The sequence below is a fragment of the Peromyscus leucopus genome, chromosome 15 (assembly GCF_004664715.2).
Source record: "Peromyscus leucopus breed LL Stock chromosome 15, UCI_PerLeu_2.1, whole genome shotgun sequence".
Classification (NCBI taxonomy): Eukaryota; Metazoa; Chordata; class Mammalia; order Rodentia; family Cricetidae; genus Peromyscus; species Peromyscus leucopus.
Genome location: NC_051076.1, coordinates 10,904,877 through 10,918,335, shown reverse-complemented (window position 1 = coordinate 10,918,335; position 13,459 = coordinate 10,904,877). Strand labels below are relative to the sequence as shown.

The following is a 13,459-nucleotide window of genomic DNA, read 5'->3' as shown; positions in this document are numbered from 1 at the left end:
GATCCAAGATCCGCATTCAAGATTATTGGCCCATCTTCGGAGTTGTTAGCTCCTGTCTGCAGGGACACACTGTTTCTGTACCGTCGCATCCCCGCTTGATCTAACTTCTACACTTCCTAAGCTTGCAGGCCAGGACTTGGTGTCCATCCGGGCACCTTAACCTATACATAACCTCTGATCCACTTCTTGTTTCTCACCCCAGACAGGAGATGTTCAGGTTTAGGGACGACAAGTGATCCCATCCACTACATCCCCCCACCCCCAAGTGGGTCTGGGGACAGCAATTCTAACCAATTAATTCTGAGTGCCTGTAATCTAAAGGGTGTACCTCGTGGATGACACCCAGAAACCTGGGTATTAGGGACAAATGGATAGAGATGACAAAGAGCAAGACAGAAAGGGGTCGGAGACAGATTCTTCGGAAAGGACTAGATTTGTTGGGTGTGAGCTTGAAGGCAGTAGGACCCATAATTTAAACCCGCACAGACTCGCTGTTAACTAGTGTCCGACTCGCCCCGCCCCATCTTTTTTTCCCCTTTTGTAGGATGCAGAAGGTGAATAATGAAACCATTTTGCTAATAGTTTATGAGCCATGAGATTGGAAATGTATATGGGTAGACCGAAGCACCAGACTAAAATCATCTGAGACGCGCGAGACTTGGCAGAGAGAAAAACCCTCCAGGTCCCTCTTCCCAGCCTGGAGCGGAAAGACTGCCGCTTTCCCCTCTCCGCTCCATCTGAGGGCAGCGGCTTGGCCCACCCTCCCTTCAGCTCCTCAACCTCCTCTTCTCCCCGAGGGGCTGGAGCGAGAAGGAGATGAATTGGGGTGATGCTAAGATAGCACGACCAGGAGATAATCGTTATCAGCAGGATTTTTCTTCCAGTGATGGGATCTACAGAGATCTATCATGCTGGGCAGCTTTCCCCCAGGCGTAAAACAATAGGCGGGAACCAGGCTTTGGGGACAGCCATAGGGACTCTGTCTGTACGTCCATCATGTTCATCACCCCAAGGCCTGTTCCTCTACAGTGAACACTCAGAACCGTCCGGAACACCCGCCCGACCTGCACCTTTCCCAGCGAGTGTTCCTAGCCTTTCGCTGCGGAGCCCCCTCAGTTTCAAAGCCTGGGATACTAAGGCGGGATGCAGGAGGGCACCTGCAGGCATGGTGGAGACAGGAAAGGATGAAACGTGCTCCCATGGAGTGGTCGCCCAGCTGAAAAATATTCCCATAGCGGGCTGGGAATCCTAGCCCACAGCGTGGCCCAGGAAAGACCGCCCTGCTAGTAGCAGGGCGTCCCAAAGAGCAAAGGCGAGCTGGGAGGAGGAGGGTGAGGGCGGGCTCCGCGGGAGGCTTCAGGCTCCAGGCCCAGCTCCCAACCAGCTCAGCAACGGCAGCAGGAAGGCCAGGACAGGTGCGTAGCGTTGGGCGCGCAAGTCAGGCAGGGGGGTCCCGCGATTCCAGGGCTCGTTCCTTCCAGACTGGGGCGCCTTTAACATCTTTCTAAACTCGGGCAGGGGCTGGTGCCAAGGGACACCTGGGGCAGACTCCGGTCCCTGGAGGGAAGTCGAGGCAGAGCGGCCAAAGCGCCAAGTGGACTTGCAGGCGCATAGGCTTGGCAGGGGCTAGCGGAGAGAGCGCTCACGCACCTGCCTGCATGGAGACATGAGCCATGGACACTGAGGGGCAACAATGGCTACTCCCCAATACGCCTTAGACCTCTCCCCCTTTTTTTTCAGGCCAAGCCAGGTTGGATTCTCAGGGAATATGTTTAGGGATCATGAGGCGAAAACTGGCAGATCGCGCTCCTGGAAAGCGCAATTAAGGACGGAGACAGGCACCCACCAGTACGAGATTCCCAGCTTGCAATCCGCACCGAGAACCTTTGACCTTTTCGTGTAGAGGGTGGGCAGGAAGGTGGCAGAAATGTGGGAAAGAAAAGGACCACCACCCTACAGGCCTCCTGTGGCCCATTGGGCGCCGTTGATCCCCAGACCCCGCGTGCAGAGTCCACCCTCTCAAGGGAGTGGTGCAAACCCTGTTTGTTCACCTACAACCCTCTTCTTCCTGACCCAATTCCCACATCAACCTACATTGACACTCCTACTGACCCTGGGTCCCTCTCCTCTATGCCACACTCAGCAAAGCTTTGAAGCAGCAGCCTAGTGAGCTTAGGGAGGTTGGAGTGCGTAGGGTTTCCTGTCCTCAAAGATTATATTTTTGAAGAAACAAAATGAATATGAAAAAATCGAACTAACCCATTCACCACCGTCCATATCCCGGATGGGCCAAGGGACCAGAAAAAGGGTGGTCGCGTGGAGTGGGATTCCCAGGCAATTAAACAACTGGCATTATTCCAGATGGCTGGTGTGAGCCCCATGGGAAAAGGCAACTGCCCCCGGGGGCGGTTTAGGGTAGAGAGGGCTAAGTGAGGAAGAATTACTGGTGGCATCCTGTAGCCCTAGCTGCAGCGAAACCCGGAAACCACAGCGCAAGTGAAAAGCCATGCCCTGGGTATGAGCGGTGACTCTCCAGGGTCCTTCCTGGGCGCAGGGTTCAAGCAAACCAACCGTGAGAGGTGGCTGGTACTGGAGGTCATTGTTGGGCCGGGAAGGACAACCCTGTCTCCAGGTTACTCTTGTGGCTTCTGATTCCTCCCTGTCGCAATTCCTTCCCAAACGCGGGATTGCCCAAATTCCTACCCGGGGACCTCAAGTGAACCCTGAGTCTTGGCAGTTTCCCTGTCTCCCTAAAGACCTAGACTGGGACTAGCCGGTCTTTGGGGAAACTCTCCCCTCGGCCTCCTCCCTCTCAGCACCGGGAGACTTCGTCCTTCCTGGCTCCTGAGTGGCTGCAGGTGGAGCGAGGTAGGCAGAAGGGATCTCTTGAAGCCAAGTAACAAAACTGCTGGAAATTGTAGAGACATTAAAAACCCGCTCCTCCTTCAAACCAGTCCCCTCCCAAACCGTGCCAGGAGAGGGACAAGAGGGACGCCAGGTCTCTCCCCCAAGGTGTGTGTGTGAAGGTGGGGGGAGGTCCTTCGCAAATTTACTCCCGCTCCTTTCATTTGCTAGTTGATTCCATCTGAAAGTTTGCTATTTATAGTCTACACCCCGCAGCCCGAACCCTGTGCCCGATTCCTGGGGCGGAGTGCCAGAGGTCCCCCGGCGCCCTGTCTCGCTGGTGTCCCGCGATTTGTTTGTTTCCCCCTCTTGCAGCAGGCGACCAGGCGGACACCCTCGTGGACACCCATAGCCACCCATTCCCCGGAGCTCGGACAGCGGCCCCCGCACTCGGGATCCTGTGAGTTGACGCCGGGCCTCCGGGTACGCGCGGGAGGCGCTGTCGCTCGCCGCTGCGACCGCGTGGGTCGCGCTGTCCCCAGCCTCTGCCCCCTCCGACCTCCAGCCGGACGCTCTAGTTCGCGCTTTTCTCCGCTAGCCCCCCGCCCCCATTTGTGTGCCCCTCCCCATCTCCCCGCTCTAGCCTGCTCTCAACTTGAAACTGAGTTTGTTTCTAGACTCTGGGATGAGAGCCTAGTGGCCTCTCGGAGTGAGGCGGGAAGGGGGTGGGGGGACGTGCGAGCTGCATGCGGAGGACAGTACGGGTCCCGGGGGAAGGAAGGGGATCCTGGGACCAGAGGGCGCCTACAAGCCCTCCGCGTTCGCCAACCCGCGCTCTGGGAGGAGGGGACGAGATGCGTCCTGCTAGGGATCTTTCCCGGAGTAGCTTTGGCGCAGCGCCCGCTTAGCATGGCGGTCTGGAGCTACCCGGCTGCTGTGCGAGCTCTGATTGATCTTAATCACAACCCCTTGAATCGTCTCTGAGCAGAAAAGAGGGTAAAAGGAAGGAAAGCAGTAGCCTGGGGCTGGTCAGAAAGAGCCAGGGTAAGGTCCGTCAGCTCCAGCCAGGCACACTGGACTCTGCCATCCGTTTTTCCAACCGTTGCAGTCTTGGCTTGCTTAAGGCGGGGCGAACCGTGGCTAAGGGTAGACCTTGACCTTGTCCTCCTCCCCCCGCCCCCCAAGCGTCGGAGCCTCAAGCACAGTTTCTGAGTTTTGGAAATCGACAGTTGGAGTGTAGTGGGTATTGAAAGCTCCCCGCACCCCCAGGGCAAAGCGAGCGCTCAGGCACGCGTGGACAGCGACGGGCTCTGGGTGACTGTGCGCGCTCAGCCGCGGCCAGACACTCTTTCCCGCAGGCGCGCGGTGGCCCGCTTGTGGCTCCTTCCTGGTGTGTCAAAGTGTCCTTTGCAATCTTGGCAGAGGCATGGTCTCAATGGGGGAGCGACTCAGGGAAGGTTGTGACCGCAAAGAATTCTGGTTTCCTATCAGTCTGGCCGAAAATGAGAGCATAGGGAGTTAGGAGGCAGCAAATGCACGATCTGGGGTTCACATTCCTACCGTGGCCCAGTGTCCCTGCCGCCGCAAGCATGCAAGCATCTCCATGCAATTCGTGAGCTCCGTCAATTTTCCTGATCTCACTCTTAGGATCCTTTTTGGAGCCTCATCCCGCTCAAAGTCGTCAAGGCTGCCTTTGGGGATAGACTGGTAAGAGGAAGGCTGTGCACAGACTTGTAGCGGGGCCCATGGAGTGGGCCTCTCTGCACATCGGAAGTTCCCCACTGCCCACAGGACAAGGACATGGCATGTTGTGTGTTGCCAGCCTCCGTCCTGCCTTCACACTGCAGGGACTGTCTGGTTCAGGCTGGATTGTGGGCGCTGACACCTAGTCCTGATCTGCCAAGAATCTCCCTGAAGCCGGCTTGAGACAGTTGCAGTTCCTCCGCCAAAAGCAAAAGCCAGTTTCTGCCACCTTCCCCAGGCACCTTTCGGAGCTGTGGTTAAGTACAGATCTTAGCACCATCTCATAGCTAAAAACTGGTGGCATTGACCCTTGCTGTCCAAATCTAGGGACGAGAAGCTCTCTGTTATGTCTCTCTTCCACCTACCTCTTTCCTACCCCTCCCAAGATAATGGATGCCTTTTCTGGGTTTGTGGGAGCTGCTGGCCCTGTGTTTAAGGGGAAGGAAGGAAGGAAGGAAGGAAGGAAGGAAGGAAGGAAGGAAGGAAGGAAGGAAGGAAGGAAGGTAGGTAAGAAGGTAAGAAAGAGAAGGGAAGGGAAGGGAAGAGACAGGAGAAAGGCATGATGAAAGAAAGGTCTCTATAAAAGGGAATAGCCCCTTGCTGCCTGCTTCTCTGTGTGTGCTTTGAAAGGAAAGCCTTAGGAAGGGCAGGAGCTACCTCTAAACCAAACCTTTCTTTACCCCCAAGACAAGGCTCTTTCGTTTTTGTACTCAAAAAGTCATTGCTTAGAAGATGCTGACCTGAGATGGAGAGAGCCAAGTGCCCCTCCCAGCAACTAGGTTATTCTACTTTGGTATAAACTCTTAAGTTGAACACAGCCCACAAGACTCCTGGACTTCCCCGAAGTACTTGGCTTGCATAAGCTTTGTGATCTGCAAGCTGGACTAGGAAGCTTCCTTTGCTCAGTGAAGCAAAATAAACTTGCCTCACACCACTGTGCTGGGGTGGGAATCCCTGGCTTCTGGATTCCCTGGTGCAGGCTCACTTCTGTCCTCGCACTTGTCTTGAAGTGGCTTCCAGCCCCCTGGGCCCCTCCTCACAGGCCGAGGCTTTAGTGGAGAAGTTCTCCTTCAGAGTGTGAGGACTCATGGCATTTCCATCAAAGCAGCTAGAACCAGGGAAGGAACAGTCAGGGGAAGAAAGAGGCAGCAGCAGACAGGAGACCTGTTTGTTTCCAAATCAACGATGAATGAAGAATTGTTCCTCTCCTGTACGGCCCATTTTCAAGGAACTCTGGACAGTGGCACCAAGCAGTGTCCTTTTTCAAACTCTTCAGTTTTGTGACTTACAAGTCAGCCCCTAAAAGAGGTGATTCCAGAGACAGTGCAGTCAGATTTTCAGGCTTCTCTTCCACGACCTTACATTATAGTTACAAACCGTGGCTACATTTTAATCTTTTTTTTTCCTCCCCCTCCCTCCACTTTTTTCTCTTTTGGTGGCTACTGAATGGCCTGGAGTGAGCAACCTGAACTCTCCTAACCAAAAGAATTTTATGTCCCTAAAATTTCTTCCTGGGGGATTACATTCCCTTTCTTCTCCAGACCCACCTCCATGGCTTTGGCTACCAGTCTGCACTTTAGGAGTGTGGCTGAGCTGCCTAGAGACTAAGATGACCTCAGAGTCAAGCACAGTTACCCTTCTCATTCCCCCCTAAGTGTTGCTGGGAGAAGGAGTACACCAGGTTGGGTAGAACCCCAAAACAATCCTGTTAGCTTCCAGCTTTCCCACTCTTTGCCCGCCCCCAACACAGCAGGGCCTTTCTTGGGTGAGGAACCCTGGTCTCCACAGTGGGATGCTGTGCCCAGCTTAGCTGCTGCCTTTCTTCCAGGGACCTTTCTGTCAGAGATGAGGGTGGGCTTTCCTTACTGGATTTCATTTGGCATTAAATGTACATGGTTCCAGGCAAAGAGCTGAGACCCAAGATCCAGGTGGCAAGAGGGGAGGAGCTGTCCGAACCAGGAACTCTGGTCCATCTCTCTGCATGTCTCAGGCTCTGCACCATCATCACACACCTTAAGTGGGGAAAACAAAACTCAGAGGATCTGCGACCATGTCAGCCACACCCTGAGGTTGAAGTCTGTGTTTTGGCCAATTGCTTTCACAGTCTGACAGCCAGAGTCATTTACAACCTAAACAGCTTTCTGAGCCCACCTCTGTCTCGAGAATTTGACAGGAAGTAAGAAGGGTTCCTTTCAAGTTCTTGTTCACCTTCAACTGGTTGGTTTCGATTTCTATTTCTCAAATTTCCTTGCAATAATAGCCCTCGAACCAGGTTATGTTTAGCTTCTTCGGGGCAGGATGATTCACCCCAGTTTCCCGGGTTGTTCTGGCTAAAACTGCCCTCACCCTCATCTGAGTTAGACACATACTTGAGATGAAAGACAGGGATTTTTTTTTTTTAAAAAAAAAAAACTAGAATCATTCAAATACCACCCCCTCCTGCCGCCCGCCTGCCCTCCGCCCTCCTCCTCCTTCCCTCCTCTTCCTTCTTCTGCAGGTTTGGAATAAATCTGGTCGTGTAAACATTTAAACAGACATGTCATAAAGATAAGCGTGACTTTTTATGTAGTGAATTCTTTGAGGTATTTTCAAGTCATATACCAGATTGTTAAGGTAAATCCAGAACACTGCTCCTTTCACAGGAACTGACTACTATACCCATTTTCAGACCCTTAGAGTTCACTTTACCCTGTGTCTTTATTCTCTTATCCAACTGAGTTTGTGATCGATCAATTGTTTTAGAAAGCACTGTTTTAAATAGATTTCCCTCCAACTTTTTAAATGTGTCCAATTTCCCTACCCATGCAACCTACTTGATAAAAGTTTGCAGTTCAGAAAAATAAAATACAGAAGGTGTAGTTTGTTTCATAGACCTGGTTGTTAAAGCTGTATTTTGTTGTTTTTAAGTTTTTTTATTTGGCAATATTGGAGAATGAACCCAAGGCCTCATACCTGCTAGGAAAGCATTCAAACACTGAGCTACATATCAAAACTGAAAGCTGTATTTTATTGCCAACATTGTGATAGTAAACACATTAAAAAAAAAAAACAAGAAACTTTTTTTTTTGTGGGAGAAAAGTGTATGTCATCTTTTCCAGCAAGGTTTGCTGAGTAATTAATTTGTCTCCAATGCTCTTTATTTTCCTATATCAGATGGATTGCTCTGTCCAACTTATTTACCTGATGCCAATTAAAGAAAGATTCAGATTACTGATCTCTGAAATCCTATCCCTCTTCTTTCCAGTAGAATTAATGTGCAAATATTATTAATTACACATTTCAGCGTAGTTTGCAAGGGAGAAGGTTCTGCATGTAACCATTAGTGAACAGTGGCCGAAGTAGCTGCACTTTACAGAGGACATTTGAAAATGGAGAAGTAACATGGGATGGACTAGAGCTTCTGCACGTGGACTGATAAACTCACCAATGCCACTCAAGGGCCAGAGGCTAATGGTGAATGTCACAGAAGAAAAGGATCTTCAGTGGGCAGTGTGTGGGGCGGAGCTCTGGCGGACTCCAGCTTCGGAGGTCTGATGAGGATATGTGACTCCCTTGTTTGGTTTCCCACACTGAGAAACAAATAAATATTGAGGTGATGTATTTTGTAAGGAGAAGCAGCCTTTGCAATTTCCTACCGAAGCCTTAAAGTAGTACTGTTTTTATTTTTAAATGTGGTATAAAGTTCAGATAACAAAAAACTTATCACTTAAGTGTGTGTGTGTGTGTGTGTTTGTGTGTGTGTGTGTGTGTGTGTGTGTGTATGTGTGTGTTATGGATGCGTGTACACATTTGTATGGGTGTGGGTGGGTATTTGTGCACATGTGTGCACACGGACGTTTCCTCTCAGATCTGGGTATCCTCTTAGATCTCTCTGCATGCATGCATGCATGTATGTATGTATGTATACATGCATGTATATACGTATTGTGTTACAGCGTGTGGAGGCCAGAGCACAAGTTTGAGAAGTGTTCTTTCTTTCCTCTGGGAGGCAGGGAATCATTTCCTGTTTCTCCTTCTGTGGTACCTGTTGCCCACCCACCAACCTCTGAGCTTCCTAGGCATTCCCCTGTCTCCACTTCCCTTCTCTGTCTGGGGATTATAGGATTACAGACATGCCACACATTACATAGAGACCCTCCCTTTGGTTCCGGGATCTACGGCAGCTCACCAGGCTTTCACAACTGCTGCTTTTACTGTTGAGCCCTCTCCTTGGACCCCATTTTTGAGATAGGGTCTCTCACTGACCTGGAGTTTTATCAGTTTGCCTACTCAAGCGTCAACAAGCTGCAGTGAGCCACCTGTCTCCAGGTCCTCCCCAGCTCAGAGGTTGCAACAGCAAGCAGACTGTTGTTGTTTTTGACTTGGGCACTGGGAACCTAAACTCAGGCCTTCATGCTAGCACAGCAGAGACTTCTGCAACTGAGGCACCCTAGCTCCCAACTCTGATGAATTCTAAGTTAACAGGACGTACTTGTGATAATGGCTGCAGTCTGCATCCGAAAGACTCAATTTAGACACAGCTCCTGAAAAAAACAAAACAAAACAAAAACAAAATCAAAACAAAAACAAACCCAAACAAATCAAATGGAGTCCTCCATAATGAGGACTCTTTGATATCACCTACACTTTATTAAAAGCAGACTGCCACAGCATGGGAGAATCTACCCCTGTTGTTCAGGAAGCAGAAATGGCTGGGACTCCGTTGACCTTTTTTACTAGAAGTTCTGACTTACTCAGATAAGCTGTGCTCCATGAATGAGACCTTTTATTTCCAGATGACAGTCACTGTTATTTTAAAAATTATTACTATCGAATTCATCTACCAAGAAATTTCAAATAGCCTCCTCTGTTTAAATAACATTAAGGATCTGCCTTAAGCCAACAAGAACCAGGAAAATCTAAGTAAAGGTCGACAGATTGTCCCTAACTAGTTCCTAGCCTACAGGCCTGGGTAGACGGGTAATATGCTGGTAAATTTCCTGGGAGAAAGATCTTGGAGTCAGAAGGGAAAACAAATTACTACAAGACATTGTTTAAAAGTTAGCTGGCAAGTGGCTCCTGACTGTAATACCGGCACCCTAGAAGCTGAGGCAGGGGGATTGCTATGGGTTCAAGGCTACCTTAGGTTGCATAGTGAAATCCTGTCTCAAAACATGATTAAAAAGTCAGTAAAAGAGAATGCGTAGAAATGGACATTATGGAATGTCAAGGCGCCTCTTACCTTATGTTGGTTACTTTTGGACAATTCATTAGTTGATTGAAATAATACACACATTGGTTTGAATTAAATTTTGGTTTCACTTAGTTATCAAGTTATGGACTAACAAGGCCTGTTGCACATGAAAGCTTGAACCCTCTGATTTTTCCTGTTGCCTTGGCAGCCTGGGTTTCTGGCTGTGTTATCTTCTGGAGGGTGCTGCTGGGAAAGCCACTGGCCACACTGTAAATGCCATGCATAGCTGCTACCAGACAAGTGTCCCGAGGAACTCCAGGGGCACACATTCCTTTGCTGTGGAGTCACTCCTCCATCTCATAGTTATGGTGAGGATAAAAGTGAAGGCATACATAGGAGACACACAGCATGTCAAAGGCATTGTGTATTTTCTTGTTTACACGGGCATTATTCTAAGACTTTCAATTATTCTAAAAAATGAACTGGGTGTGGTGAGACATGCCTGTAACCCGGTACTCGGGGGCTGAGACAGGAGGCTCATGAGTTCAAGGATGTTCTGAGATGCATAGAAATACCAAAACTACAATAGCAATGATAAGTAAGAAATAAGCTGGGGGATTCAGTGTATATAGTTCAGTGGTAGAATGCTCATATAGCATATATTATAACTAGCTTTGATCACCAGCAAAACAGCGTGCACGCACGCACGCACGCGCATGCGCGCACACACACACATTTCCTCAAACAATATTGTAAAGCAGGTACTCTCATTTTGTGCATTTGAAAGGTTGAACAAATGGAGACATATTCATATAGCTGATAGGAGAGAGTTTTTTTGTTTACTTGTTTTAGGAGACACAGTCTCATGTTGCCCAGGCTAGCTTTCAGCTTGCTATCTAGGCAAGTTTGGTATTGAACTCTTGGTCTTTCTACTTCTACCTCTTGACGACTGGAATGGCAAGCCTGTGCAACCAGCGCTGCCAAGAACTAGATCTGGGGCCACAAAGTCTAGTTCCAGAATCCTTGTTCTGGTTTACCTGCTACAGCATAATAGCTGCTTAAAATTAACACCTACAAGTTTCAAATGAAAACCGAACTCTACACATTAATGGATTCAATGTGTATTACTTGGGTACCTATTGCCTTACCAGGCGTCTCTTGAAGCATAGAAAGTTCTAGCAACACTCAGCTAGCTGCTTTCCTCCATCTGCCATGGCTGTAATCAACCAGAAATGAATTATTTCTGTCACCTGTGCTCACTAGCCTAGCTTGGCCACGTTGTTTTCTTTTCTACCTGCTTGAGTCCTAGGCTCAGCTATTTTGTTACAACTAACATAGGCTGAGGGCAAGCAGAACAACCACTATGATCAAAGCCCATAGAGGAACGCCAACGATAACCAGATAGAGGACCTTCAAGCACAAGCTTGTTGTATGAAGGCTTTTGCTGCTAGCGGTGACCTGACCACAGAGCAGTGAGGCCTCCAGCTGGTTGGTGAGTTGCTGTTTCTTTTGGTTTGGACCTGTCATTTCCAGCTTGAGGAAGACCAGTGGAGATCATCGACTCTTCACAGGATCATGCCCTGGAGGAGGGAGGGGTGAGGCTCATGAGCACCCCCCCACACACACACACTCCCTAAAGTTACATTGGTGGAGGAAGGCTAGGGTGGATGGGTCTCCAGGACAGTGTAAAAGTGGTAACTTTCAAGAGGACTCTTCAGTGGTGCAGGTGCCTCTTTTTGTGATCTATACACTTCGCAGGGCAGACTCTTCAGTGAGGTGGTCGACTTGAATGGAATCCTTTCTTTTTCTTTTTTTGGGGTGGTGGTGGTGGTGGTTTGTTTTCTGAGGGTTTCTCTGTGTATCCCTGGCTGTCCTGGAACTAGCTTTGTAGACCAGGCTGTCCGAAAACTCAGAGATTCTCCTGTCTCTGCCTCCTGAGTGCTGGGACTAAAGGTGTCTGCCATCATGCCCAGTAAAATTCTTTCTTTAGTGTGTTGATGACCTCTTTATCTAGAGTGAAGAGAAATCCACATTTCTTTCCAGGGCAAGTCATGTGACCCTCTTCAAACAGTGCAGCAAGTACTTAAAGTTTAAACATCAGAAAGGTGGGCTGGGGATGTACTTTCTTGTAGAGTGCTTCCTTAGCATGCCCAAAGCTCTGGATTTGATCCTTGGCATTGGATAAACTAGGCATGATGGCACATACTAGCACTTGGGGTGCTGGAGTTGGGAGGATCAGGAGTTCATGGTCATCCTCAGTCATACAGTGAACGCAAGACCATCCTGCACTAAAGTCCATCATACTAGGTGTGAACAAAACCAACTTTACAAAAAGCCAACAGCAATATAGATAGGCAGGAAATATATGGCCATTCTCCTGATGTAGCATCGAAGAGAAGCTGCACCCGGGAGAACCGAGGCGCCTCAGTTCCTGTTTTCTGTGTCATCTGGGAGGCAGAGATCAAACACTACCTGGTCCTCCAACAAGCCAGCTTCAGAGTAAGTTGCCTTCAGAAAACAGTCAACCCAGCCTTTAGCGCTTTCAGAACCTTCCTGTTGTGCTGTGGGGCAGTTCAGAGCAATGGCCATGGTGCCTTAGCTTCTAGAAAAGCCTCTGAGTGGAGAGAGAGTGAACTAACTGCACCCGGCACCTTTTCATGGTGGTGTATATTCTGGTGCATTCTAGTTTCCAAATTATAATTGTTATTAACAAGGGTGCTTTATTAGTCAAACAGTCCTTCTGTAAATATGCCAATGTCAAACAAAGTGTTGGTCATTTATTGCTCTTGAGACTAAAGGGTCTGTTCCTTCAAGGTCTGATGCCAAGCAGACGAAACAATGGAATGTTCTGTGTGCTGTGGCCAATGTCCTATTTCTTGGCCTTCTTGGTCATTTGGCAAATTCCAGGACCATAAGCATGAGCCTAATGTGCTGTCCACAGCTTACCCCAGGCTGGTTGACACAGTAGCACATGGTGCAGTTGGGCCAGCCCTGTTTTCTCTCTTTCAATATTAGAAACCTGGTTTGTGTGAGCACGCTTTTGTGCCGTGATTTTTTTTCTTCTTGAAACACTACCAGATATTAACACAGCTGCAGACTCACCATGTTGTTGAACAGTGTGTGTTTTCTGCCTGCTGGCTTTCAAGGCAGAACTTCATACATGTCCTCCTTACACAGTGCTGTGGGGTAGGTGGGTTTAGAAATGGTATCAAGAATTCCATAGAGGAAAGCAAGGTTCTGGAATTATTTCCTATGATGATACAGCTCACAAGGGTGCAGGCCTGCAACTCAAACCCATCCCTCTGATTCCAAGCCTATGTCTCTGATAGCATGAAAACAACCCATAGTTTCCAGATAGAAGATATTAACATGTATATTACCCCCAAATGGTTTCTTGAGAAATATGTTTGTGAAGTCACGGGTTCCCCAACTTTCATTACAGGATGCTTCAAAGACTTGTGTGAACTCACATGTCCCATGACTGTCAGAGGGGGTTTGAGATGCAGTGCTTTCTAGACTATTTACTGTCTCCTTTATAGAGAAAGATAGAAGTATGCAGAACACATTAGTGAACTCCTGTGATCTCTGAAGGACCCATGGTACTAGTCTAGACATGGAGAGTGTTATTCATGAACATGGGAACCACCAGACCTCCCTCTTCCCAGGATGGTGGTGTCTTCATACCCTAGTAAATGTGGT

At 49.0% G+C, this 13,459-nt stretch overlaps 1 protein-coding gene across 1 annotated transcript in view; it reads left to right on the top strand.

Annotated features, from left to right (window-relative positions):
- Positions 1-3,156: 3,156 nt before the first annotated feature.
- The window catches only part of Esrrg (estrogen related receptor gamma), a 629,832-nt gene continuing 619,529 nt past the window's right edge, over positions 3,157-13,459 (top strand). The window contains exon 1 of the mRNA XM_028876745.2: positions 3,157-3,304. The gene's annotated coding sequence lies outside the window, so the exon portion shown is untranslated. The remainder of the gene's footprint in view (positions 3,305-13,459) is intronic.